Below are 24,935 nucleotides of genomic sequence, written 5' to 3'. Positions count from 1 at the left end.
CTCGTCTGTCTCCCGTCCGCATTTGTTAGGCAGTTAGTGTCTGTCTGTCGGTCTGCGTACGTTAATAGCTGCCTCTGTCATGTTTGTCGGATTCGGTGTTAACGGATTTATAGAATTAAGGTGTAAAGGCCGAATTCCTGAAATATGTTTTTATCTTGCCTATCATCTTGGGAGGCGGTATATGTGTAATGTAGAGCATGTTGTACTTTTTGTGTAAGTCTGAATTTCATGGGTTTTATTTAAATGGTCATTTTTATAAAGTTGATACCCTTCCACCGTAAGAGTCCTTTTAAAAACAAATTGCACTTTCGGTGGCAAATAATTTCTTAGTGTCAGTGTTTGTACCATTTCCATCCCTCTTACGGGGTGCATAGTTAATGTGTTTGTGTGAGTTGTTAAAATTTTTAGTTTAAAGTAATCTGGTGTGTTATAGATTGCACCAGTGTAGTCTTTCAGAGGTTGTTGTGAGGGCTCGTGACTACGGCCGTGTTGAAAGGGAGCGGCAAGCTTCTCAGCCCGAAGGCTCGTACTGTCAATATTGTTCTTTCTGCCTCTAAATAAAATTGTAACTTGATATTTCGAGGGTGCTTTTGTGCTTATAAATTATAAATCTGTTTTGAAAAGCTTTTATGAATAAAATTCCCATTTGTTAAAGGTAATTTCATTTTTAATCAGTTACTCCCTGGCAACGCTCACCTAGTGTGATTAAATTTGTTAATGTTCTTGATGAATTGCTAGTCAATAAAGTAAATTCTCTGAGAAAAGATTTTGAAAGTTAAATTCACGGTTCACGTGTATTTAAAGTAAGCCTCATTTTCAACTTCATAGTGGCGCCATTCTTATGCGACTGCCGCGAAATTTGAATACACATCATTTTTCAGATGTAGAAACACGCCTCCTAGCCTTCGTTCATGTAGCAGAACTCGCTCTTGGTGCTGCGAATTTTTCCATCAGTGTATCAACACCTTGGTGATGAAATGAGACCGAAACCAGGTGTGAAATAAAGATAAGTTTTCAGACAGCCTGTCACCATGAACATATATATTATATTCATCTGTTCGTCTACAACTCTACATGATGAAATTATTAAAATAGGTGTTACACCATAACAACTCGTCACAGTGGAAGTTATTGGTGACGATTCTGGTCAGCTGGGCAAGAATGGAAAAGAAAATAATCCTCGGTCTAACTAAAGGAAACACTCCGATATTCCGATATTTCCCAGAAGAGATATAGGGACAAAATTCAAAACCAAAATATGGTGGTAGGGGTATTAACTCCCTACCTCTCGCGTATTGGTTTGGGATGTTAGTCCCTATCAGATCATTAGAACCCTGCCCACGGAACAATTCTCTCCGTCGAAAGAGTGGCCAGTGACTGCCACGTTAGCCAACGACGATGTTTAAAATGCTCTCTCCGCCGTAAAACAGACTATTCCATTCAACATAAATGCTTCCAGCCTCTTTTAGGACAGCACATCATCTCTGTGGGACTCGAGTCATATTCTTTAATATTTCAGAGTGCCTGTAAAGCGCCGAGACTCCCCTGTCGGCCTTTTTAGGGAAGTCTCGACAGAGGTGTTAAGCAGCTCGTTTCACACGAAGCCGTAAACACGCCGCCCGTATTGCGCTGGCGCTGACAATGGCGGCGCGGGGATTACAGGCGTACGGCACAGGCGTGGCTCCGCCACACGGTCGAGGCGCTGGCGCAGAGAGAGAGCCCGCAGTCTATAGGTGCTATCTATGCCTATTACTGCAGAGGTCCTGGGTCGTGGGTCGCGGGTTCGATATCCGCCACAACCTAGCCGGGATGGTAGTTGAGCGTATTCGGTCAGGGGAGTGCCTACTCTTTGTAACAATGAATAATAATAATAATAATAATAACAATAGTAATAATAATCCCCGTGGAGGCCCGGGAAAAGAATAGGCCTCCGGTATGTTCTGCCAGTCGTAAAAGGCGACGAAAAGAACAAACCACTAATAGAGCTAACCCCCCTTTTAGTGTGATTAGTTGGTTCAGGACAGAACTAAAGAAGCCTCGGACAAGCGCCGTCATGGTCGGGGACGACGCTTGAACCCTATGCCCGCCCACAATGGTAACGACACTGCTAGCCAACTGGAAAATGATTTAAATCCAAATAGAGGTGTTTTGCAGGATATGCTTCCTGCAACCACCCTAGAAGGAAAACAAAGACAGAGGATGAGATGGTCAGATGAAGTTAATCGACACCTCATGTTCTGTTATTACCAAGCAACAAACCTAGGAACCAACACAACTGGATACAGATCACAAGTATACACAACATTTATTACCAGATACCCAGAATTAAAATTTTTAACAGAACAACGACTAGCTGATCAGATCCGTGTAATAATAAAAAACAACAGGATACCCCAGTCAGAATTAGAAAACATCAAACAACAAGTACAACAAATACTGGAACAAAATAATGTGCAATCAGAAGAAGAAGAAAATACAGTAATGGACTCAAACATCCCAGAGCAAACAAACAAAGAACAACACGCACCAATTAAACAATCAGAGGAAAACGAAATCTTAAGACAGCCACCAGAACAAGCACAAATAGAACACGAAGTGACACAGATGTTAGATATAAAAGAAAAATTTCAGCTAACATATATAGAATACAAAGACACAAATACAGACATTAGACCATTCTTGCATAGACCACCAAATAACCCACAAGTCTAAACAACAATAAAAACTATCAACACAATCATACACAACAAAATAAATGAAAACACAACTATGGAAGAGTTACAACTACTGGTTTATATAGGAGCACTCACTACACTAAATATACACACTAGGCAGAGATCAGAACCAACCAACACACAGAAGAAACCCACAAAACCAGCATGGCAACACAGGCTACAGATCAGAATAGAAAAACTGAGAAAGGACATCGGACAGCTAACGCAATTTATAAGAAATGAAATGTCAGAAAAAAACGAAAAAGGTTAGGTAAAATCTCACAACAAGAAGCGACAGAGCAATTAGATGAAAAGAAACAGAAATTACAAGCATTGGCCAAACGACTTAGAAGATACAAAAAAAGTGAAAATAGAAGGAAACAAAACCAAACATTCAACACAAACCAAAAGAAATTTTACCAGACAATAGATAACAAACACATTAAAATAGACAATCCACCAAACATAACAGACATGGAACACTTCTGGAGCAACATATGGTCAAACCCGGTACAACATAACAGGCATGCACGGTGGATACAAGCAGAAACAGACACATACAAGATGATACCACAAATGCCTGAAGTGATAATTTTGCAACATGAAGTCACCCAAGCAATTAATTCTACTCACAATTGGAAAGCCCCTGGAAAAGATAAAATAGCAAATTTCTGGCTAAAGAAGTTCACCTCAACACATTCACATCTAACTAAATTATTTAACAGTTGCATTGCAGACACATACACATTCCCTGATACACTTACACATGGAATAACTTATCTGAAACCTAAAGATCAAGCAGACACAGCAAACCCAGCAAAATATCGCCCCATAACATGCCTCCCAACAATATACAAAATATTAACTTCAGTCATTACACAGAAATTAATGACACATACAACACAGAACAAAATTATAAATGAAGAACAAAAAGGCTGTTGCAAAGGAGCATGAGGATGTAAAGAGCAACTGATAATAGCTACAGAGGTGACATATCAAGCTAAAACTAAGCAAAGGTCACTACACTATGCATACATTGATTACCAAAAAGCTTTTGATAGTGTACCCCACTCATGGTTACTACAAATATTGGAAATATACAAAGTAGATCCTAAATTGATACAGTTCCTAAACATAGTAATGAAAAATTGGAAAACCACACTAAATATCCAAACAAATTCAAATAATATCACATCACAGCCAATACAGATTAAGCGTGGAATATACCAAGGAGACTCATTAAGTCCTATCTGGTTCTGCCTTGCCCTGAACCCACTATCCAATATGCTAAATAATACAAATTATGGATACAATATTACTGGAACATACCCACACAAAATCACACATTTGCTATACATGGATGATCTAAAACTACTGGCAGCAACAAATCAACAACTCAACCAATTACTAAAGATAACAGAAGTATTCAGCAATGATATAAATATGGCCTTTGGAACAGACAAATGTAAGAAAAATAGCATAGTCAAGGGAAAACACACTAAACAAGAAGATTACATACTGGATAACCACAGCGACTGCATAGAAGCGATGGAAAAAACAGATGCCTATAAATATCTAGGATACAGACAAAAAATAGGAATAGATAATACAAATATTAAAGAAGAACTAAAAGAAAAATATAGACAAAGACTAACAAAAATACTGAAAACAGAATTGACAGCAAGAAACAAGACAAAAGCTATAAATACTTATGCTATACCAATATTGACCTACTCATTTGGAGTAATGAAATGGAGTAACACAGACCTAGAAGCGCTCAATACACTTATACGATCACAATGCCACAAATATAGAATACATCACATACATTCAGCAACAGAAAGATTCACATTAAGCAGAAAGGAAGGAGGAAGGGGATTTATCGACATAAAAAACCTGCATTATGGACAGGTAGACAATTTAAGAAAATTCTTTATAGAACGAGCAGAAACTAACAAAATACACAAAGCAATCACTCATATAAATACATCGGCTACACCATTGCAATTTCATAACCACTTCTACAACCCCTTAGATCACATAACATCAACAGACACGAAGAAAATAAATTGGAAAAAGAAAACACTACATGGCAAGCACCCGTATTATTTAACACAGCCACACATCGATCAAGACGCATCCAACACATGGCTAAGAAAAGGCAATACATACAGTGAGACGGAAGGATTCATTATTGCAATACAGGATCAAACAATAAACACCAGATATTACAGCAAGCATATTATTAAAGATCCCAATACCACAACAGATAAATGCAGACTTTGCAAACAACAAATAGAAACAGTAGATCACATCACAAGCGGATGTACAATACTAGCAAATACAGAATACCCCAGAAGACATGACAATGTAGCAAAAATAATACATCAACAGCTTGGCTTACAACATAAACTTATAAAACAACACGTTCCCACATACAAGTATGCACCACAAAATGTACTGGAGAATGACGAATACAAATTATACTGGAACAGAACCATTATAACAGATAAAACAACACCACATAACAAACCTGACATCATACTCACCAATAAAAAGAAGAAATTAACACAACTAATCGAAATATCCATACCCAATACAACAAATATACAGAAGAAAACAGGAGAAAAAAATTGAAAAATGCGTCCAACTGGCTGAGGAAGTCAAAGACATGTGGCATCAGGATAAAGTTGACATCATACCAATTATACTATCAACTACAGGAGTCATACCACACAATATCCACCAGTACATCAATGCAATACAGCTACATCCAAACATATATATACAACTACAGAAATCCGTAATTATTGATACATGTTCAATTACCCGAAAGTTCCTAAATGCAATATAACACATACCGTACAGTTAAAAGGAAGTGACGCTTGATCAAGGTCCGCGTCACTCCATTTTTAACCGGACTTAACGTCTGAGAAAGTGAAGGAAGTAATAATAACAGCTGAGTTAAGTTTTTATCGACGTAGTCTAAAACATGTCATGCGACATCGGTACAGGACTAATGAAAATAAAACGACTAGTCTCCAGTAATTTTTTCTTATCTTTTGCTTAAGTTATACATCAGTTATCAAATGGAAATGTTAATTATGAAATACTCAATCGTAATTATTTAATAAAAATAACATATTTTATTTTTATCAGTAATCACAAGGAAATAAATTTAAGAGAACAGGGAATAACTTGTAAGATACATCATGCTAAAAACTGTACATATACTTATATCGATATGGTATCTGTTCATCGGACCTGTCCGAAAGAACAAGCACCATATCCATATAAGTATATAGTTATGGCAATAGCGGCCATGACCTACTTCATCTGTGCGGATGCACACATATTACCCGGACTCTTATGGGACTTGGTAAGAATGTCTTCCACGAGTAATGAGTGTGTTGGGTAGGGACAATACAAATGTAGTGTGTGGGCATATAAGGTGAGAATGTGGGTCTCGCGGGAGGCGTGCACGAGATAGTCCCTGCAGTCGCACTATCCTCTGTGCCCTCGGCTGCGCATATGGATAGAGCGTCTGCCATGTGAGCAGGAGATCCCGTGTTCGGGTCCCAGTCGGGGCACACATTTTCACCTGTCCCCGTTGATATATATCAACGCCCGTCAGCAGCTGAAGGTATTAATATATAATTCTAAAAACTGTACAGGAAGACAGATATTACAATACATACAACAAATAATTGAGGACGTAGGTTGCAAATGCTACTCTGAGACAAAGGGGTTAGCACAGAAGACGAATTAGTAGCGGGTCGCATCAAACGAGTGAGAACGCAGATGACTCAAAAGAGAAAATATGAAACAACCTTCCGGTAGTATCGCGTGCAAAAGGTATAAAAGGGCAGTGCATTCGCGGAGCTGTCATTTGTTCCCAGGTGATTCATGTCAAAAGTTTTCCGACATGATTATGGGCGCGCAACGGAAATTAACAGACTTTGAAAGCGGAATGATACCCGAACCTAGACGCATGGGACATCCCATTTCGGAAATTGTTAGGGAATTCAAAATTCCGAGATCTACAGTCTCAAGAGTGTGTCGATAATACCAGATTTCAGGCACTGCCTCGCACCATGGACAACGCAGTGGGTGACTGTCTTCCCTTAATGACTGAGAGCAACGGCGTTAGCATAGAGTTGCCACTGCTAACAAACAAGCAACCTGGGTGAAATAGCCGCAGAAATCGATGTGAGACATACGACGAACGTATCCGTTAGGACAGTGCAACAAAGTCCGGCGTTAATAGGCTATGGCAGCAGTCGCCCGACGCGAGTGCCTTTCCTAACAGCACGATGTCGCCTGCAGCATCTCTGGTGGGCTAATGACCATATCGGTTGGACCCTAGATGCCTGTCAAACGGCGGCCTGGTCAGACGAGACACTATTTTAGTTGGGAAGAGATGACGGTAGAGGTCGCTTGTGACACAGACCCCACGTAGCCTTGGACCCTAATTGTCAACAAGGCACTGCGCGAGCTAGTGGTGGCTCCAGAATGGTGTGGACTGTATTTAAATGGAATGGACGGGGTCGTCTGGTCCGACTGAACTGATAATTGATTGGAAATGGTTATGTTCGGCTACTTGGAAACCATTTGCAGCCATTCATGGACTTCATTTTCCCAGAAAACGATGCAATTTTGGTGGATGACAGTGCTCCAAGACAACGGGCCGCAATTGTTCGCGATTAGTTTGAATAAAATTGTGGAAAATCCGATCTAATGGTATGGCCACCCAGATCGCCCGACTTGAATCCCATCTAACGTTTGTGGTAGATAATCGAGAGGTCAGTTCGTGCATAATATCCGGCACTGACAACCCTTTTGCAGTTATGGATGGCTATAGAGGCATCATAGCCCCTGCAGGGGCCTTCCAACGACTTGTTGAGTCCATGCCATGTCGAGGTGCTGCGCTACGCCGAGCAAAGGAGGTCCAACACCATGTTAGGAGGTACCGCATGACTTTTGTCACCTCGGTATACTTTGCAACAGCAAAGTAGCGTGGAGCTATATCTTCATAGGTAGCATGCAGCAGTAACGACCACCGTACTCTGATTAGGTCTTAGACCTGCCCCGAATCATCGACTGCTGCCTACAGCGCGAGGAGCGATCTGCGATCGTGAGACATGTGATTAGCATGTCAGCAATCCCCCCAGCCGTCAATGGCAGTAGGTCAAATGGCTCAAATGGCTCTGAGCACTATGGGACTTAACATCTTGGGTCATCAGTCCCCTAGAACTTAGAACTACTTAAACCTAACTAACCTAAGGACATCACACACATCCATGCCCGAGGCAGGATTCGAACCTGCGACCGTAGCGGTCGCGCGGTTCCAGACTGCAGCGCCTAGAACCGCACGGCCACAGCGGCCGGCGGCAGTAGATCAATCCTGATGATGCTCTTGCCTCTTTATTCAAGGAGATCCCCATTTGGCATCATAAGGGCAGAGTGAGTCCCGTAGCAGACCTCCATACCTCAGAAAAAAATCTGAGGCATTATTACGAATCGAATCTGGGTACTTCCGCACCGAAGGCAGCCTTTTTTTAACTAATTTTTTTTTTAAATCTTGGAGACATTTAGTTTGGGCAGACGTCACCTGAAACCCCTCCAAGCTCATCGTTGACCATGTCATGCGGTTATTTCTTTCTTTTTTTAATCACAGACGGCAGCCATCCCTCTGACCGAACACGCTGTCGCGTGTGGGGTACAATGCCGGCGGTCCATTTGGCTACTGAGGCGGTCTGAATAATAGTAATAACAGTAATTATAATTTCTTAATGCTAAAGGCCTGGGGCAAGTCCTTCAATTGGACACCATTTCGGCCACTTGAGTGTTCCTAACCTAATCTAGTAATCCTACCTGAAAGCGGGTCCTATAGTTTATCGTGGAATCCGAACCGTGTGTCGTTTCTGGCTAATTTTCGCTTCATTGAGTGGTAAAGGCCATGTTAAAGACAGACTGAAAATAAAAGAAAAAACTGTGGTTCGCCCGCATGACGGTTCCATTTCCAGGCACCTGCTCCACCACCGCATCGCCCCGCCCGACTAATAACCTAATGATAGGTTCCATGCACGAATGAAGGACTACACTTAAGCTTCAGCGGACTACACAAGATACTTTAATTGTTATCCACGAGAGTCTCTAAACAGCCTTTGTATTGCCCTGTGTTTACGATCAATTACAGTGGACATCCTTTAAGATCCGTGCATAAAATTTCATTCATGTGGAACCACTGCTACACGGCAATATATTCTTTTCATTTTCCTCGAATGCATATTCCGCGTCGGTAAAAATGCAACCTAACGATATCCCGCAATAATTTGTAACCGAGTAGCGTATTCAAAAAGTTGTAAGGAATTCCACCAATGGGAGATGGGATGACCTCAGTGGAATAGTTGATCTCGGCTGAAAGGGACGGGGACGCTGGGATGTCGGTAAAAAGAAAAGCGAGGAGGAAGCGCGGCGAACAATGGGCCATTGAGGGGCGATGTTTATGATAAACGGCTCCCGGAGCGCGCGCCACGCCACGCCACACGGCTGCGGGGCTGCGCGACAAAGTTCAATGCCGCGCCGGCCACAGCCGCAGGCCGCACCGCACACCTGCCCCAATGGTGCCACAGCCGTTGCCTGGTAGAGGCGATTAGGCGCAGCACATCGAACCGGCACACGAGACGTATTCGAAAAGTAAAAGCCATTCACTTACGCTCTTTATGCGATAAAGTCCACTGTACCGCGCGTAGTTTCAATTGGACACCATTTCGGCCACTTGAGTGTTCCTAACCTAACCAAGTAACATGGGGTTTCGACTGCCCATGGATGGAGCAGGTCTCTTGAATAGATGTTGCTCATGCTCATCACCAGATACTCGGTCTTCAGCTCATTCAATTCGAGACCGATCTATGTACAGGGTGAGTCAGCTGCCCCTACCGCTTTGTTTTATGCATCCCACAGTACCTTCAGAATCTGCTAGATTCCGTTTCCTTCCTTCTGTTGCCAATCATCCTTTACGTCAGTCAGCAATAAGTTCACATGGATTCCATACCTCTACCTTTTCTTTGGTCTGCCTATTGGTCTTCTTCCGCGGGGATTAAAATCGCTTGATTTGAAAGGCCATCGACGTTGATCCTTTCGAGTGACATGACCAGTGTATACAAGTCGTTTGATTCTCATCAGGCCTACATTATTTAGTCTGTTCTACATCACATCCAGCCTCACTGTTATGCCGTATCTTCCATTCACCAGCGATGTCATGTTTTACTGGACCATAGACATTCCTTAGGACTCTCCACTCGTAAGGGAAAAGATAATTTCTCTTTTTTTTCAGGGACATTACAAGTTTCGCAACCATAAAACCCTACGGGTTGGATCAGTGTTTTATACAGCTGATGTCTGAAACTTCTTAAGAGACTGCACGATCATAAAGGCTGAGTGAGTACAATCGGTTTGTGGCTTCTGCCTCACACGAGCGTCCAGTAAAGACCGCCTCTAGATCTTTAATTATAACCCTTCTGTAACATGGGGTTGCGACTGCCAATGGATGGGGCAGGTCTCTTGAATATATGTTGCTCATGCTCATCACCAGATACTCAGTCTTCAACTCATTCACTTCGAGACCGATCTACGTACAGGGTGAGTCAGCTGCCCCTACCGCTGTGTTTTATGCAACCCACAGTGCCTTCAGATACCACACACAAGATTTTCATATTCTCTCACTCGCTCGATGCAAACTATTAATCCTAGACAAAAAAATGAACACGAGCTTTTTTGTAGGGAATTTAATGTAGTTAAATTTTGAACTGGGATACGTTTTCCACAGAGGCTGTAGTTTTCTAATTATTTAAGAAAAACATACAAAAGTGACCTTCAAACGCGTTTTTTTTAATAACACAAAAACTGTGGTCTCCAGTAAAAACGTATTCCTATGCAAAATTTATCCACACTACTTTCCTACAAAAAGATCCTGTTCATTTTTTCTGTAGGACTAGTAGTTTGTATGTAGTGTTTGAGAGAATAGGAAAAATTCATTTGTGGTTTTGAAGGTGTTGCAGCTTGCGTAAAACCTAGTGGGAGAGGCAGCTAAATCACACTGTATAAATGAGAGTTGTAATTGTGCACAGCGGGTAATCATATACATTCAATATATTTCAAGTTTTCAACTACTGCCGCTTTTTTCTGAGTCACGTAAGTAACAAATACTAATATGAACACAGGTGCCATTTGAGATGTGTGACTGCGAGGCAAAAATGGTTCAAATGGCTCTGAGCACTATGGGACTTAACAGCTGTGGTCATCAGTCCCCTAGAACTTAGAACTACTTAAACCTAACTAACCTAAGGACATCACACACATCCATGCCCGAGGCAGGATTCGAACCTGCGACCGTAGCAGTCGCGCGGTTCCGGACTGCGCGCCTAGAACCGCGAGACCACCGCGGCCGGCCCCTAGAACTTAGAACCACTTAAACCTAACTAACCTAAGAACATCACACACATCCATGCCCGAGGCAGGATTCGAACCTGCGACCGTAGCGGTCGCACAGTCCCAGACTGAAGCGTCTAGAACCGCTCGGCCACACGGCCGGCGCGCGTAATGGTAGACTGGGGTAATGGTGCGCTGAAAGAAAATAGATGCGCTCCCCCGTGAAAAATCAGCTGCAGGAAGCTGAAATGAAGAAGAAAGTGAGGAATGAAATGAAACAACAGATTGCTTTGAAGAACAAGATTGGGATAGCTTTACGTGAGTGCTTTACGGAGGAACAGCCATAAACAAGAAGAATGAAACCAGAAGTAAGGAGGGAGTACCAGAGTCGTGGGAGTTACCGGATGTTTCCAGCATTTGTGATGATGACTGCAGTAACCAGTTTAGTAGCGCATTGAAATCACTATCCACACATTGATTTGTTATATTACATCTGTTGAGAAGTCGGTAAAGACGAGGAATTGTAGTATAGCGGTGTTGAGCAGTCTGCTTGGAATCATGCTGCATCTACTGGTGAAGACACTCCAAGCTATGTTTGTAATTACCGCTTACCCAAGAAATGAGCGCTCTTAATAATTATTTGAAATGGGAAAATGAAAGTGATTGCACATTCCACGTTACATTATTCGAATTTCGAATTTCGAAATTGGTAGATAACGTATGTGGCGGTTACTTTTCCCCTATATATTTATAATACGATTCCCACATCAAGCGCACAATTCTCCAGCCACTGCGGACAATTACTCTACGGAATGGAGAAACTTGCACATCACATCTTTTTGATATTAACGGTTAAGCATCACTGTACTGTTCTTTATATTTAACTTGATGTAATATAAAGTAGAGAAACTGCAGCAATCTTACATTCAGTTGATTTTAGGTTCCTCATTATGAATTATCAAAGTAGTAATTTTTACTGCACTGTTCTCTGTACACCATGAACACACATCAGTTATCGTACTGCTGGTCATCCTTTCAACTGTCGCAAGAAAATCAAAATTTTCAGCAGAGGCAAGGCCACTACAACTGATATCATAGTAAAACCATTCTGAATAAGCTATCAGAAAGATCTTGCTCCCCTTCCAGCAGTAGCCAACGGTAGGTCGCTGGATGAACGGAAGTGTTCCTAGGGAACTGATAAATGCGCATCTCATTCCCGTTTTCAAGAAGGATCGTCGAACAGGGTCACTTAGCCATAAGCGCGTTACTCTGACGTCAGTGTGATCCAGAATTTTAGACTACATCTTATACTTGGGTATTATGAGCTTACTGGAACCAGAAATCTCCTCTGTAAGAATCAACCAGGGGTTCGCAAACAAGCCCACGATGCTCTGGTCGTGCAGAAGTCTGTAGATACCGGCGGCCAGCTCGATGCCGCGGTCCTTCAATTCCACAAGATGTTCGACACAATTCTGTACAGTGGCCTAATGAAGAAAAAACAACTCGTCTCAAGAGTTCTAGCAAATAACACGTCATTCTTAACGGAGAGAACTCTTTGGGTGTAAAAGTAGCTTGGGCGTACACCAAGAGAGTGTTGTAGTACCATTACTTCTCACAATATATGTAAGTGAGTGGGTGGATAACGTCGCAAATTCCATGAGGCTTTTCGCAGATGATGCTGCTGCAACGCTACCAAATTGTATCGAAATGCAGGAAGATCTGCAGCGATTGGTAGTTGAACCTTAACATTTACAAAACTGACGCATCGCGAATAAATAGGCGGAAAGACACTTTATCATATGATTACACGACTTCAGAACAACCAGTTGAAGCAATCACATCCATGAAACATCTGGCAGTACATGTTTGGAACACTTTAAATTGGAACGACCGCAAGAAAGGCAGATTCCAGATTGAGATTTATTAAGAAACCTCTGGAAGTGTAGACCACCAACGAAGAAGTTAACTCACGAAAGCTTCGTTCAACCGAGACTTGAAAATCTCTTGTTAATAGAATCTGTTCCAAACAGTATTGAAATAGGAAATAGAGAAGATCCAAAGAACAGCAGGGCGTTTCGTCACAAGTTAGTTCAGTAAGGGCAGACGTTGCAAGAGATGAGTTGAACATACTAGCGTAGTTTGCCGTTAAAATTCCATGAGCGTACTCTTTCGTAGAAGAATCAAGTAGTATATTGCTGCCTCCTGTGTATGTCTCGTGAAATAACCACGAAGACAAAATTACAGAGATTGGAGCTCTCACGCAGACTTACCAACAGCCATCCTTCCCGCTATACAAAGTACCCTCCGCTACACGCCATAAAGTGGCTTGCGAAGAACTAATGTAAATGTAAATGGAAAGTATTTATTAGCTGCTTCAGTTTTCTACAAACCTACTTGATTTTTCCACGACTTCGCCGTTCACTTCCAACCCCAACGTTAGACTAGATCCCTCAACCCGCCTACATAGTTCTCTCGAGAACAGACCCAGTTGACAAGACAGTCCTGAGTTACACGCTATCTCTAAACCACTGATTAACAAGCCATTGTCTAAAGTGCAAGAGGAGGTATCAGTGGCTTGATTCAATTTCGGAACTAGGGTGGCAAATGGAAAAGTGTTCACTGGAAATGCTGAATCTTATCCCTAGAAGGGGCAGCTGTTTGTGGATGCGCTTTGCCCTGGGTAACTGTTTTCCGCACTCCCTACTCCTCCAGGTGCGCAGGATGCAGTTGTTGTACCGAGGCGTGGTTCGAGAGCGCTGCTACTAAATGTCACAAACTGTTGGTTTATACGTCCCACGAAACTCTAGGAAATGTTACGTCTGTTCCAGTACATCTGGTCACATAGGTTAGTAATATGAACGCAGCATTAGTATGCGTAGCCCACAGGGTGGAACAGAAAGTTTCAATGTAAATGACTGAATGTACAATCCTCAAGTTTTTAGTTTTAAGGATTGCATGTCCTCAAATTCGTAATGTACGTACCCATAAGGTCTTAAAAATCATTGTCTTCCCTGTGAATTGTACGCCCGTGCCATTCTCTCTGCAGATTATGACTCGTGTTTCTTTCCTACACAAAGTCAAAGCTTCTTCATATAATTTTAACTCCGAGAAGAACGAAAAACTCGTCTGTGTTCGCTTCTAGCTGGAAGTTACAACACGCTTATCAAACTTGCAGTACGCTAAAACTATTCCTTTTTTATTCCGTCTACAGACAGCAGGAAAGAATTTTTCTTGAGTTTTACAACAGCAGCAAATTATCAGAGGATAATGAAAAACATAGAAGACAAATTCCACTGAACATTTATTAAAACCAATCCAAAATTTCCGTATGAAACATACTGCAGCGGAATGGCAGAAGAAATGAAATTTCCTGATCGATTAAAAATGTGTTTCACACCGATCGGGATTTGAAACTGGACCTATACTTTGTCCTACTCTGCTCATTGGAAAAGGATGAGTAAGCTAGCGGAAATCTGAAGAAACCAATATGGGTGGTGGTGGTGGTGGTGATGGTGATGGAGGGGCGAAATGCGAAACCAATTCGTCGTATACAGAAGTATGTGAACGCCAAAAAATTATACAGGAACGCAGGAAGATCTTCAGAGAATCAATGGCTGGTGCAAGGAATAGTATTCGAACCTCTAAATAAATAAATGTAACGTACATAAATATTCGGAACTAACCACTACTGTTCCATTACATTACATGAGATCAATCACGGGAAACAGTAACAAACGCAAAATACACTGCCTTACAAGAAAAGAGAACCACCCAGAAGGAGAGGGGGAAACGAGACGAAACTTCACTGGTAGAGAAGCTGAGTGATGTTATTTCAGGGATTACAAAATAGTCCAATTTACAGAGAACTTGGGAACTTGAGTCAACTTATCAGTGTGATGTTGCACCCTGTCTAGTCTGGATTCGGTTGAAAAGGGTTCCATAAAGTCGTTTTATCCTCTTCTGAGGCTAGCTGGAATACATCTGTTGTAACTGGTCCCGGATACTGACACTGAGACGATTTTGACGTTATGACTGGTCCCACACATCTTCTGTCACGGACAGATATGCGGATCTTGCTGGATGTACCTCATCGTCACACATTCATAGACACATGCGCCATGTGTGGACAAGCATTATCTTGTTGAAGAAATGGCAGCGCGATACTGTCGCATGAGATATAACACATGGAGTTGAAGTATGTTCGTGACGTACCATTGCCGTCAGAGTAGCCTCGGTAACCACTAGCGTGACCTAAAGTAACACCCGATAGCTCCCCACACCGCTGCGACTGTCCAAAACACTGCAGGAATGATAGCTCTTCTAAACTTGAACAGACGAGCGTCTTGGGAAATAGGGGATGTCGCTTTAGGATGCAAAACTAACGACGTCTCAATTGAATCGCCGTCCTGTAGCACTGGTCATCGGAACTCAAAATTCAAATGGTTCAAATGGCTCTGAGCACTATGGGACTTAACATCTGAGGTCATCAGTCCCCTAGAACTTAGAACTACTTAAACCTAACCAACCTAAGGACATCACACACATCCATGCCCGAGGCAGGATTCGAACCTGCGACCGTAGCAGTCGCGCGGTTCCGGACTGAAGCGCCTAGACCCGCTCGACCATTTCTTCATTTGTTTGTTGCACAAGTACGTTACATCTATCGATTTCCGTCACATTCGGAGAATTCCTTCGGGTTTCTTTCCTTTTTTATTTTATTTTCTCATAAACAACAATCACGCTTGGAAAGTTTAAGAATATAAGTAAGAACATCTGACATGTTATTGCTGCATAAAATGAACATTAATAACCCTATCACAAGTCTCTGTGAATGCAGAGAAACCAGATGTGTCTGCTGATGAGTGTCTCTGTGCGAAAGCAAGTCTTGGTCACTACCTGCCAAAATATCCTGAAGACGATCACAAACCTGGGTATATATAACGGTCGATCAAAAACTTTCCGCGGAGTACTCGTATGTGCAACGTAGCGCGACTCCAATGAAGGAATATAAGCATCGACTTTTAAGCAATAGGTAAGTGTAGCATTGGTGTCCTTCCGAAGCGCGTGCAGTAAATACTAAAAGGTGCACTATGGCGAAGTTATTACCAAATGCGTCCAAACAGAAGCAACGTGCTGTTGTTCTTTTCTTGGTTGTTGAAGGACAAATGCCGGTAGACATCCATCGGAGAATGAAGAATGTGTGCGAAGCAGCATGTTGATCGAAAATCACCTTTCTGGAATGGCGTGGCAAGTTCCGCGCTGATTGCGACTGGACACAAGACGCTGGTCGGTCTGGGAGGCCAGTGAACTGAAGAGGAAGACACTCGAGCATCCGCTCCATAGCCCCGTTCTCTCTCCAGGCGATTATCAAGCCTTCGGTCCTTTAAAAAAGGCGTTGTCGGGTCGACGATTCCTTTAGGGCGTGCATGTGTAGGAGGCAGTAACGAACTTCTTCACGCAGCAGAACACTTTGTATTCCAGAATGAGATTTTCACTCTGCAGCGGAGTATGTGCTGATATGAAACTTCCTGGCAGATAAAAACTGTGTGCCGGACCGAGACTCGAACTCGGGATCTTTTCCTTTCGCGGGCAAGTGCTCTACCAACTGAGCTACCCAAGCACGACTTACGCCCCGTCCTCACAGCTTTGGAAGGTAGGAGACGAGGTACTGGCAGAAGTAAAGCTGTGAGGACAGGGCGTGAGTCGTACTTGGGTAGCTCATTTGGTAGAGCACTTGCCCGCGAAAGGCAAAGGTCCCGAGTTCGAGTCTCGGTCCGGCACACAGTTTTGATCTGCAGGAAGTTTCAACACTTTGTATTACCAAACGGGTACCAAATGCGTCGGCTGGATGATTTCCTTAGTGCTCATGGCCTTTTGCCTAATTGGCATATCGATTCTGGACTTTATGGCCTTCGAATGGGAACTTTTTGGTTGCCCCTTATATCTCTTTCGTATTTGCTCTTTTCTAGAGATTTCACAGTACTCAGATAACAAAATCAATAAACAACATACGCTCTAACGCTTCTTTTCCACCTGCTTAATCGCTATTAATGCTGCATCAAATAAACATTCTCCACAAATTGTGCAGAATTCAGTTGGTACAAGATTAGCACAGAAAAGCCTAACAGAGTGATGGGTAGAGGTCTGTGCGGAGCAGAAAAATGTTAGCCACATCCGCAAGTCTGCTATTGACATCCACGTCCGTGGATATTAAAATGTTGTACACCAAGTGCGCTGGAGCTCTGGCGGTGGGCTTACGCCTGGCCTCAATTTTCATCCTCTAAGATCTGACCTCGTAATTTACACTCCATAGGCTAAGCAAGAAGAGGCCGATCGTGATATTTTAATACAAAGTGAATTGTCATATTGTTGGTACGTCCCTTAAGTTACAAGTTTCTGTCATAATTACTGAAATAAATAGTAACAAATTTTCTGCAGAATATTTCCCTCAACAGAGAGAAGTCAGATGAAACAATATTAAATGTTGTCCTATCTTGCCTATTGTTAAATGCTTGTCATACACTTTGCTTATCAAATGTATGCTAAGTCCCCATAATTTTATATCATCTTAACGTGATACACTCATCGCTGTAATAAGTACTTCGTTGAGTTCCAGTCAGTACATTTAAGAGAAACGTAGATATACTGATTTTATACTTACGTCGCATGTGATTCACAAATGGGAGTCAGGCCATGGAGCAAAGTTTCCAACGGATGGAGTTTTCAGCAGCCTTCTCATCTTTTTACGGCAACTTTCGGTAATTAAGTAAGAGACAGCCGTTAATGACAACTAAAAAGGGATGACTGAGACGTACGGCAACTGCCTATACGACAGGAGCAAGATCTATGGTGTGGTTATAATTAGAGTGCAGCTACTTAACAGAGAGTGGCTTGTAAGTACCGTATGGCAGTGAAACCTGGTAGATATGCTAATGCGATAAAGCGGAGCCGATTTACCCTGGAAAAAATTATTTCCAGTTTTAGCCACGAATGCAAATCTGGCGGTGTACAGCATTTCACCGATATCTCTGGTGCTCATATTGATCAAATTGTGTAAGCACCTGTCAATAACAAAATCAACAATAGGCCTTTCCCAATTTTTTGAGCTTTTCTTCCCACGTCCCTTTCCTAAACCATTACATATGGAAATTTCTAATTGGTTTTCTTGCATTGACAGCGCCAGATTTGCACCTGGTGGCCGGAATTGGACCTAATTTTTTCCCCATTGTATATCAGTTCCGCATTAGATATCTACCTAGTTACGCTGTCACGCTAGACCTCTAAGAGTAGTTGCACTTTTACCATACGGTACGTGTACCTGCGCATAAAAGCCAAATGTAAACAGTGCATCGTATTATTGATCGTTTGTATCACAAAAATGGATCAAAATCGTGATATTGACACTGCCTTTTAACTTTTAACCACAGAGTAAGCATTATTGCGGATATCCACAGATACGCCCGTAAACGTCTGTATCGGCACGGGGTTTTATCCGCAAAGTCAATATTGTTGCTTTTATACGCACACGCGCAGGTCTCCGGCGATTGGTTACCACGTCACAGAAACTCCGCTGACAACAGACGGCACCGCACGTCGTCCCCTCCGCCGCCCACGCGAGTCGCGGAGCGCCTTTGTTTACGCCGGCGTTCGCAGAGAGGGCGTCGCGCCGGCTGCGGGGGCGTTGCGCCCAGCGCCTCAACGTCAGCGCGAGCGGCGACCGGACGCGTGCTGCGCTCCTCATTCCGCGGTCCCAGTCGTGGGCACTACACTCATTCCAGGTCCCTCACTTGTTCCGAAGAGTGCGACGACACAAAAAGAACACGTCCGCATCGAGTGGTAAGCCAATGCGACACGGTCTCGTATGACTGCACCTCTACTATAACTTTCACGAAGTCGACAAAGCGTTCAAACGTTCCTCTGCTCGATCGTCGGGCGGCGTAGGGCTCAAACATTTACTCATTCACTTCTTCGTTATCAAAAAGCAAGAGTTGCTCTTACAGCATATATAGCTCAAAATGCGCCGGGCTCTAGAAGTTTACGCGCCAGAATAGTATCCATTGTCACATTAAAGGAAAAGAAATCTAGAAAGTAGATGGCAGAAAAATGATCAATGGTCGGTGCACCACCTTCCGATGTATTCCTCAGTACTGTTACAACCAGGATAAGCAGTGTACATACCGTTATGTGGAATATATTTGCATCAATTTTATTAGAAATAAAAAGTTCTAGCTGTATCTGTATAACTTTTCGCTAACTCCGACTCCAGATACTTTAAAAGTTTACCACAGCGAATTGATTTAACTATTACTTACTTATCGTTAAGCAGGTATTACTTCATACTCATCGTGACGGATTGTGAATCCTCTGGACCCGGGTTCGATTCCCGGCTGGGTCGGGGAATTTTCTCCGCCCAGGAACTAGGGTGTTTTACTGTCATCATCATCCCATCATCTTTATCGACTGCAGCTCGCCGAAGTGGCGTCAAATTGAAAGACCGACACCCAGCGAACGGCCTGCCCGGCGGGGGGCCCTAGCCATACGATTAAATAAACTTCATACTGATTTCAAGTATCGTCATAATATTAGCTCGCTTAACTTCAGTGGCAATGAAAGTGCGCCTTAACTCCGTTAGCAAATACTGTTAATCATTTTTCATTTCTTGACAATATCAGTTGTTTACCCCCATCCCTTGCTGTGACTATCACCATTTTTTGACAAGACGTTTGGCCTTAAGTATAATTCCCGCTTCTTTGGATGTCACTAAACCACCTTCGTGGTGAAGCAGTCCGATTGCAAAAGACAACTGCCATTAGCTTGCAAAATACGATTTTAAGTTAGGCGCGTGTAAACGCAGGAGCGCAGATGACTGCGTACCAGTGTAGAAGAGAAACGAAATGGTTCAGATCTCGCAAGTATGTTATGAGAAACTTCTGAGAGGTACGATGAGAAATAAATGAAGGTACGCATCAAGATCCTCCTCCTTACACAAACGCCTGATGACAGCTGGGCGGCAATGACCACCACGTGGCAAGCAAGTTTCCAGGTACATCTCTCTTCCACCTCGTTTATGAGCCCCGCACGTGTTTTCTTTCATTCGCCGTAAATCGTTGTCGTTAGTCAGACAGAGGCTCACGCCTGCTCATTGCCGTGCGCCTCGTTCAGTGTTTGGTAAACAAACGCCGTTGCGGGTCAATTGATGGCAACATTTCCTTGCGACAGTGCACGAGCTGAGAGAGGAGTTGCCGCGCTGCAGCAGCTTTGCCTGCGGCGGGTAGACGCAGCAGGTGCGCGGCGTGTGTACTCACGTGGGCAGGCGGCAGCGCGTGCGGTCGTCACGCCACCTCTCAGCTCGGCAGCCGGGCTCGCACTGACGCGAGCGCCGCCGGTCGCCGCGTGGCAACGCAGCCGCCTCCCCCCTCCCCTCTGCACCCCATCCCCCCCTCCGCCGCTGCTCCAGACGACGACTCCCACCTGGGCGCCGCGCTGCAGCCTACCTAAAAAGGAAAGCGCGACAAAGCACCGGGGGCGGCAGCCGCCGAGGCGACGCGCACGTAGACGTCGCCTGCGAGCCACGGGGGCGGAGTGGGACCCGCAGCGACGCAGGGAGATGGCGCGTCTGCCCTGCTGGCGGCTGCTGTTCACGTTCTTCACGTAGACGAGTGGTTCGGCAGAATCTGTGGGCGCTGCAGTAGTGGAACTCTGTCAAGAGATCGATATCTACGACTACTGTCACAGCATCAGTTCAGAGAGAGAAAATATGATAACTTAGGGAGGATACTGTCCGCCACACACTGAGTGCCGCGCGGGATGGCCGCGCTGTCTAGGGCGTCTTGTCACGACCCGCGCTGCTCACCGCCGTCGGAGGTTCGAGTCCTCCCTCGAACATGGGTGTGTGTCTTGTCCTTAGCGTAAGTTGTGAGTAAGATTGTGGGCCGATGACCTCAGCATTTGGTCCCATAAGACCTTACCACAAATTTCAATTTCATAGCCGACTGGTCAGCGCAGCTGTGTGCCAAGCGTCCTGTAACTGCCAGGTATTTTTGCTTGAGGAGAGGGCTGGTAGGGGTGCACTCAACCTCATAAGGCCAACTGAGAAGCTACTCGGCCGACAGCAGAGGTTCCAAGGTCAAGGAACCCGACAATGACCAGCATAGCGCTGTGTTGAGTACACGCGCCTCTATACTGCAATCAATGGCGTCACTGGCAAAGGGTGACACGCCGGTCCAGGGCCAGAAGGCAGAACTGTAGCTTCACCTAAGGGAGACACTGGGCGCAAGAGCCACATCGAGAAAGGAAATAAACGCATACACTGGCAGTGGACGTCAAGGTATCTTGTACAGGACAGGGACAAATAAGAGAGCCACCAACGTTTTTCTCTTTTTTTAAGGAATTTCTGCCCTATGACTGTAAAGGACTGTTCATTTATTTCACACAACCATCAATTCTGATTTAAAAAATTCTCAGGTGCAAGTTGAATTGAGAATTAATACAGCTTATAAAGGGGGTTTCACGATTCATGATACACACTTCTAGAGGTTATAGAGGGCACTAAGTAGATCAAGTTTTACATGATCTCACAGAGCAATCAGCTAATGAAATATTTGTGTCAATGGGTGATTCACAGCAAATGGATTGTCACTGAATTTTGACAAGACCCAGTACATAAAGTTTAGTACCTCATAAAGAATACCTGACCCTATAAGTATAATGTATTCAAACAATGAAATTAAATCTGTAGACAGTGTCAAATTTTTAGGGCCACAAATTGACCACGACCTAAATTGGAAAGCTCACACTCTAGACTCAATGAAACGCCTTAGTTCAGCTACATTTGCAGTACGCGTGATAGCAGAAACAGGTGATTTAAAAATGAAGAAATTAGTTTATTCGGCCTACTTCCATTCACTATAAAATCATCTTTTAGGGAAACTCCTCTCACAAAGAGACCGTTTTCAAAATTCAGAAACGAGTTGGCTCAAATGGCTCTGAGCACTATGGGACTCAACTGCTGAGGTCATTAGTCTCCTAGAACTTAGAACTAGTTAAACCTAACTAACCTAAGGACATCACAAACATCCATGCCCGAGGCAGGATTCGAACCTGCGACCGTAGCGATCTTGCAGTTCCAGACTGCAGCGCCTTTTTTTTTTTTTTATTTTTATTTTTTTTTTTTTTGCGCTACCCCTTTTTTTATTATATATTTTTTTTTATTTATTTATTTATTTATTTTTTTTTTTTTATGTTTCAGTCTCCTTCGTCTTGTTGGAGAAGAAGCAATCTTTTGGAACAAAAAAACAGTTTCTCAAAGCCAAAATCAAATTTCTTTTTCCTTTAAGAACAAATTGTGAGGAATAAATAAGGAAAAGTTTTTTTTTTTTTTTTTTTTTTGAAAGAAAACAAAGACTCCGATTATACTGGTTTCTCCTTCCAGTAAACAAAAATGAGTGTCCTTCGTCTTGTTGGCGAAGAAGCAATCCTTTGGAACAAAAAAATTTTTTTTTCTCAAAGCCAAAATCAAATTTCTTTTTCCTTGAATAACAAACTATGAGGAAGAAATAAGGAAAAGCTTTTTAAGTCGTCATGCGACTTGTAGTTAAAGTCTAGTTCTTACAGGAGCTCCTGAAGTGTATCCGCCTACAGCATGCCAGCTCGTCCAAACGTGTCTTCTCATGGCGTAGGCGTGAGTTCTGGGTAGCAGATCTATTCAGTTCGGTTCGTTTTATACAGTTTTCAGCTTCTCAGGGCTTGGACGTTCCAGCTACTAGGTGGGTCATCGAAAGTGCTCCGTAAGAAATTAGAAAAATATTGTTTGTAGCGTGGGTTGCGTATCAGGACGCAGTGACGTTCGTTGAGATAAGTCCAATATCCTATCGTAGACTTGTCGCCTGAAGTAAAAAGATAGCGGATCGTGTGGCCACAGATCCAATTCACAGAGTTAGTTTTGGCGGAGGGGTAGAAAGTCTTATCGGGGTACAAAAGCATGTGGACGTCGATCTGAGCCGGTGTCTGGCGAGTAAGAAACGCCAAAATTCGCCGCGCAAGTGTCCAGACGTCTAGCGCTGTGCCACAGTGGAACCGGTGGACATCCGTGTCATCCACGCCACAGTGGGTGCAGACGGATGAATCGGCGAGATGGATGCGGTGCAGACGATCTCGGTTAACTTGTTTGCCATTCACGGTGATGTACCACGCTGATTGAACGTCTGATTCGAGAAAACGCGCATGGATCGCCTTCCATATGTGTCGCCACACGTACTGTGGATACTTACGTTCGATGGGGTTGGACGGGCGGCACTGTTGTAACAATTCGGAGACTGTTTTCGTGAGGTACAAACGTGGAAGTGGTAAGGACCGGTAGATATAACTGAACTCCAGGAAAAATCGTTGGATGTAATAAAAGGGGGTTGGAATGGTCGATATCAATACTGGGGCGGACAAGGAGGCCGGTGCAAAGTTGTGAAGCAGGAGGCTAGTAAGGCTCTGCGGGCAACGATGCCAAAGTTTGAGTTGGGAGCTGACGTATAGTGCCTTGACACGAGTCGGCACGTGGATGAGTCCCACCCCGCCACGATCTCGTGGCAGTGCAAGGGATTCATACTGCACCTTGAATAACATCCCCGAGCTGACGAAGGAACCGAAAGCCATCAACAGTCGTCGCGCCAGGAGATTTGGGACTGGTAGTACTTGAGCCACCTGTGGTATTCGGGAAGCATGATACATGTTCACGTATTGCGCGCGTTGGATAACGTCGAGAGCTCGTAGCCGGTGATCTGCGAGATTTGTTCTGATTGTCTGTAGCAAGCGTCTACCATTGATAGCCGCTGAGCGGCGCAGGTCTGCTGTGAAATCAAGTCCAAGACACCGTATGGTGGCGGCGACACTAAGGGGGGCAGCGCATCTCTCCGGCAAGCCCTCACCAATGAGCAGGACCTTGGATTTTGACACGTTGAGGCAGCTCCCCGACGCTTCGCCGTAAGTCGCCACCCATGTCAGTGCTGCTCGTACTTCATCTTCACTGCGCAAATATAGTACTATGTCGTCTGCGTAGGCTGTACAACAAAAACGGTGGCCTTGCACAGCCATGCCTTCCAAACGTTGGCGCATGCCCTGGAGCAGGGGTTCCAAGGCTTCGCCTTTAACCGCACGGCCACTTCCATCGGCCAGAAACGAGTCATTAGAATTATATCTGATGTCAGTCCTAGATCATCATGCAGAGACCTCCTTAAGAAACTTGGTATTCTAACTACTACTTCTCAGTACATATACTCACTGATGTCCTTTGTCATTTCCAAGTCTTTTTTTACACAAAATAGTGCAAAACATGATTATAATACCAGAACCAAAAACAATCTGTATAAGGACTATAAAACCTTAACATTACTTCAAAAAGGAGTCAAATACATGGGTACTCATACATTCAATAACTTACCAGAGCCTATCAAAGGTCTTGTAAGATCGGTTTCAGGGTGAATTAAAGAACCTCCCGTTGGCCAACTCCCTCTACTCCATCGATGAATATCTTCACAAGGATTAATGTTCATAACTCTGTCTCCATTAGAATTGTACAATATCCGTGTATCTGAGTACAAAAAAAAACGATAGATGTAATGTAATAGGAACGCTTGTCTCGAAACGGTTCCTTTACACATTACAAGGAAAACAATATGTACAGATTTCACTTCTGTTTATGTGATATTACAACAGCTGTTCGATATGACGACCACCGATTTCGGTGCACACAGTGTTTCTGCGCAGTAAGTTCGCATAAACTCTTCCCAACATGCGTGG

The 24,935-nt window shown here is 43.6% G+C and overlaps 1 protein-coding gene across 1 annotated transcript in view; it reads right to left on the bottom strand.

Annotated features, from left to right (window-relative positions):
* The window catches only part of LOC124550602, a 1,053,220-nt gene extending 1,032,714 nt beyond the window's left edge, over positions 1 to 20,506 (bottom strand). Inside the window, exon 1 of the mRNA XM_047125358.1 lies at positions 20,453 to 20,506. The gene's annotated coding sequence lies outside the window, so the exon portion shown is untranslated. The remainder of the gene's footprint in view (positions 1 to 20,452) is intronic.
* Positions 20,507 to 24,935: the final 4,429 nt, after the last annotated feature.

This window comes from Schistocerca americana, chromosome 1 (genome assembly GCF_021461395.2).
Source record: "Schistocerca americana isolate TAMUIC-IGC-003095 chromosome 1, iqSchAmer2.1, whole genome shotgun sequence".
Taxonomy (NCBI): Eukaryota; Metazoa; Arthropoda; class Insecta; order Orthoptera; family Acrididae; genus Schistocerca; species Schistocerca americana.
This window is presented reverse-complemented; position numbering and strand designations above follow the sequence as displayed.